Here is a 5,494-nt window from a genome sequence, read left to right as displayed (position 1 = left end):
TTTTATGTAAAAGAAGTCAAAGAAGGAGATATTACAAAAATGGTTATCAAAAGTAGGAGGGAATTCAATGAATAAGACTGGAAAATAAGTTAGAAGAACTACAAAATAAAAAATTGCTAGTGTGTTCTATAGGTCATGAGGGAACTATATAACTGAAGGATTCCAAACATGGCATGTTGACTACCCAGTATGAAACCATTACCATAAAAGATAGAGAGACAATACAAGAAAACATAAAAGATTCACTTCCATCACAAATGAGATACACTGCCTTGGAGAACTGATTCCACTATATAATCAAATGAGAAAAATTCTTGGGGTCTTGGAAAAATCATGGAAAAGAAATTTTGATGCTATTACTAAGGAAAGTAATTTTAAAACACATAGTACAAATGAGCTTATATGAAATTTAAAGACTCATGAAATCAAGTAGTAGCAAGAATAAGAGAAGAAAGAAGAAAAAGGGAAAATTATCTAGCACTAAGGGTACTAAAATTAGACTTTAATGTAGAAGACACTGATGTTGCCTATTTGGTAAAAAGAATTGCGAGAGATATGAAGTAAAGTGGACAGTTTTAAAGGAGTAGAAGTAGAAACAAAATGGAGGGAACTGTGGAGGTTAATCATAAAGGTGGAAGTCATGAGCACTTTATGAAGGATTGTACAATGTATAAAATAGACTTCTAGGATTATCACAACACCCGAGGTAACAAAAAAAAATAGGGATTAAGTCCCTTTAAAATAAAAAAGATAGGCTGCAACTGATATTGTAGTTAAAGAAGCCTTAGCAGGTTGGGGTTACTCTTTGTATTACCCCATACTTTTTCCTAGATAGTTTCATCTCAAAAATTTCAATGTAAGACCCGGTAAACTCTTCTTGTAGTCTGAACTTTAGAGTTTATTAACAGAATTGAATAAGCTTTTCGTCGATACCAAATTCGTCAAAATTTGACACTCGTGTGATGACTTAGAGCTATTTTAGTGAGACAGTGTGCCACCTGGAACTTTAGCGCATCACGGAGTTAGCCAAAATGGCTATTGTCAAATTCCAGTGAGCCTTCGTGATGCCACCGCATTGCGATGTCTCTCTAGTTTGTAACCAAGGTAGAAACACGAGTTCCACTGCGTTGCTCCATCAACCAGCTTCCCAATTATCCACTTTCAAGTAAGCTGGCACGATTACGGCACATTGCTTCAGCGTGTAAAACTGGGATTTCATTCAGGTTCTATTATTTAATTCAGGGACCATTTGGTAATTTCACTAAAACCTTAATCAGACTCTACACAAGATTTAAAAGCCCAATAGAGAAAGTTGCTCATTTATTCTCATTACTTTATGAAGAACAAAACACTCTCTCTCAAAGATAGAAAACCCTAGCCCTCACGTTTCAAAAGCGATCTCAAGAATCCTTCCAAGAGACTTTAAGAACTTCAAGATTCTAGAAATCTAAGGTATGAATATGTTGATTCGTGGGTCCCATTCATCCAAGAAGCTCAAGAACCCTTTTCTAAATTTTAAAGCTTTTATGTTTATGAGTTTTCATGATTCATGTGATTTACAATTGATGTTTATGCTATTATTGAGTTGTGATTCATGTTTGTTTATAAGGTTTTCAAGCTTTGACCCTAGTATGTGATATTTATGTGATGATCATGATAAACCCTCTTTATGTTGCTTCTTAAGTGGTGTGTTTATGTTAATTAACTGTAGAAATTGTTGAATAAGGAAAGCATGCTCCCCATATGTTTGATAAAATGCTTATGAGAAGGAATTAGAGCCATTCTAGCATGTTGATTAGAAATCCCCAATTGTGTGCAAGCCCATGCATGCCGAGTGTATGCTGAAATGCCTTAGTGATTGTATTATGATAAGTTTCATGCATTATTGTCGATGAGTATTCCTTATTAAACAACTGTGAGATATTAGAATGCCTACCTTATACATTTACATGCTATAATATTCAAGTGATTGACGAGATATCGTATTCATTGTGTTGTGAATGATAGTCCATTGTCATAATATTCTAGGGTGGTTCCATCTTATTAATTTATGCTATCGAGTCCTGAGGGTATTTACACCCAAAAACTTAGCTTTTTTTCTTGAGCTAAGTCATTCTCAAGATAATCTAAGTCATATTATGATCCATAGAATTCAGTCAGTGATAGAACATTTAGGAAAATTCAGAAATATCAGTACTAGTTCAATCCAGCCTCAGACAGCAATCACTTTCAGACAGAATGTAGAATTCATATGTATTCCATCAGATAACGGAACCAAGTGAACTCAGTCAGATCAGTTAAGAAATATGATCAGTAATAGATTCAGCTCAGTGTAAGTTCGGTTAAGAATCAGTTCAGAGTCCTTCAGTTGGGAGTAGTAACTATCACCGAGCAAGTGCAGTGATGATGACTTGACTGTTAGTGAGGCAGAGTCGTTAGCATCAATCCCTATACTCCAAAACTGTGTAGCCAGTGCAGGATCAGGAGTCACCTGTTATATTAAGGATTGACTATCATACTACCTAAGGCTTGACTTCCTGTTTAGGGTCGCCCGTTTGAGAGGCTTTACTATAGCAGAGGTCTTTACCCATGGTATGGTATTGACACCCTTCAAGCTGGGGTTATAGGTTGGACCCCACCAGATCATATTCGGGGCATGTCGATTGAATGAGAACTCCCACAGTTATAGTTTTAGTATCATTCTTTAGAGTACTAATCAGAAATCAGGACTATTAGATACAGTCATCAATCTCAATAAGGAACTCAGATAGTTCTGTTGATTCATAGACCTCCCTCTAGATAGGCTTGGTCTCACATAAAGTTATTTAATATCAGTACCTACAGAGGTCACCCATCAGATAGGCTTTATCTTAGTCTCAAATTCAGTAGAGTTTTCTAAATATCAATTCCAGTTATCAATCATTAGTTAGGACTGATCTCAAGCTTAGTCAATCTTAATCATTATTAGAAGATTTGGAGATCATCTCGCTAGATAGGTTTGACCTCAAATTCATCTAGTCGGTATCAATTATCGATAGGCTTAGTTATCTAGTTTATCAGTATTAATAAGCTCGGATATCAGTTTCAATAGCTTCAGATATGTATAATCTCCGTATGTTCAAAAACCTCAAATTGATGACATATGAAGTATTAGTTATTAGATTTAGTCGAAGTATGCTCAGTCACAGTATACACAATATGTTAAGTAGTTATAGATTCTCGATGTATGCTAATCCAGCACTTGAATATTATTAAGTTAGCTATTGTTTATGCATAAGCCCTTACATTTAGCCTTACCTCTTTTACATACTCAGTACATTCCCGTACTTACACATTTGTGCTATGGTGTTTTATTTAACTCAATAGGTTCAGAAGCACGAGCTAAAAAGGACCCTAAGCAGCCCAAACTCAGTCAGTAGCAGTAAGCGTAGCAGTAATCCTCATTATCTGAGGATGCTTCTTATTTCAGTACTTCATTAGATTCTCTTTATTAATAGTAGACGGAGTTAGTTAGGGACAGGTATCCTCAACACCACTCTTCAGCCAGTTAGAGGTTTTTTTGTCGACAAATGTATTAGTATTCAGTTTTTAGTTCGAGTATTTTAGACATTTTATACCTTATGGAAAGTTTTCACCAAATTTTTGCACTTATTGTATTATATTATGCAGTTCTTAGGTACAGATATCAACAAAGGATTAGATTATGGTCCTTCGGGGTCAGGAGCACCGTGTAACGACTAAGGGGTAGTCTCAGGTCAGTACAAACTTGGTATCAAAGCCTAAGCTTCAATAGTGTCCTAGGGAGTCTGAAAAGCTGTATCTAGTATAGTCTTGTGCATGGGTATATTGCGCCATATTAATGTACAAGATTCTATAAGATGTTTAGGAAAAGTTTTCCTTCTTTCAGTATTCATGTCGTGCCAGTTTGCAAAAACTCAAGTTGAACTCTCAGTCTAATCTTGGTCCCCCTTCTTTCTGTAGAATATGCTTCGTGTAAAGAGAACAGGGAATCAGTTAGCCCCTCAGCCCGTAGATCCCGAGAATATGAATATGTTACATTTAGAGTTTTGGGAAGCTTTCAGGTGCTAGCCTAAGCTGTGACCACTAGCGTTTAGGTTAACCATCAGGTTGTAGCCCCACCTTAGCATGATAGGGGTTCAGCCGCAGCCAGAATTAGAGATTTCATGACAATGAACTCGCCAGAGTTCTATGGGTCAGTAGCAGGTGAGGACCCACATCTTTATCTGGAGGAGATGAAGAAGATCACCCAGGTTATGAATTTTTCTGAGGAAGGGAGTGTAGAGTTAGCATCTCATAGGATGAAGAATATTGCTCATGATTGGGTAGTAATATGGAAGAATGGTTGAGGGAAGGATGCAGCTCCCATGACTTGGCAAGAATTTCAGGATGCCTTTTTAGATAAGTTTGTCCCACTATAGATGAGGAAAGATAACATAGAAGAGTTCATAAACCTAAGGCAAGTCTCTATGATAGTGAAAGAGTATTGTCTTATGTTTTACCAGTTAGCTAAATATGCTCCTGATCTGATAGCTGACCCTAGAGCTAGTATAAGTAAGTTTGTGACTGATGTGTCTGGGTTAGTGTTAAAAGAGTGTAGAACCGCTATAGTCAATAGCGATATGGATCTTGCTAGGTTAATGATGCATGCCCAGCAAGTGGAGGCAGATAAAGCTAAGGAGAGAGAGAGGTCTACTTAGAGATTCAGAACAGGTAGTTATAACTTTTCTCAAGCTGGGTCTTAGGGTTGTAATCATTCTCACCATTGTCAGAAAACTTCAGTCCCAGCTCCATCCTCAGCTAGTATGCCTGCACCAAATTTTGGAGGTGTGAGTCATGATGGGGCACCAGGTTCCAAAGCCCAGAGTAGTCTTATAAGTTAGCGCACCTACCCTCTTTGTGGAGAGTATGGAAAGAACCACTTAGGTGCGTGCAGAGCTAATAGTCAGCTATATTTTGGATGTGCAAAGCCAAGCCATAGAGTGTGGGAGTGTAGAGGGCTAGCTCATAAGGGTACAGATTCACGTCAGTAGGGCACCACTCCTAGTACCATCAGTGGTCAGCGTCAGAACTAACTCTATTAACTTCAGACTCCCAATGATTCGGAAGGATACCCTAATATAAATTTAGGTACGTTATAAGTCGTTTATATTCATGATATCCATTGTTAGATTCCTTACTTCCATGTGAGCTTATGTTTTAGCATGAGTTAGTTAGTAATAGTAAGTCAGTTTAGCAGTCAGACAATCAGATTTGTATAGCTCATTTTTGCATCTTTTCATCTATTCATGTTGTCCAAATCTCTGGAATGTAACTATTCTAGGGTAGCGAGTCATAGTAATTGCAAGATGAGTTCGGTCTATGATTGATGCATTAGTATCACCTCTCCGAGTTCAGTCAAGATCCAGTTCATAGATGCCCTGTGCATCACCTTAGTTTTCTCAAGCATGTCGGTGAAGTAAGTGTTCTTAGAGGG

The sequence above is a fragment of the Capsicum annuum genome, chromosome 12, assembly GCF_002878395.1.
Source record: "Capsicum annuum cultivar UCD-10X-F1 chromosome 12, UCD10Xv1.1, whole genome shotgun sequence".
Taxonomy (NCBI): Eukaryota; Viridiplantae; Streptophyta; class Magnoliopsida; order Solanales; family Solanaceae; genus Capsicum; species Capsicum annuum.
Note: the sequence above shows the minus strand (reverse complement) of the source record.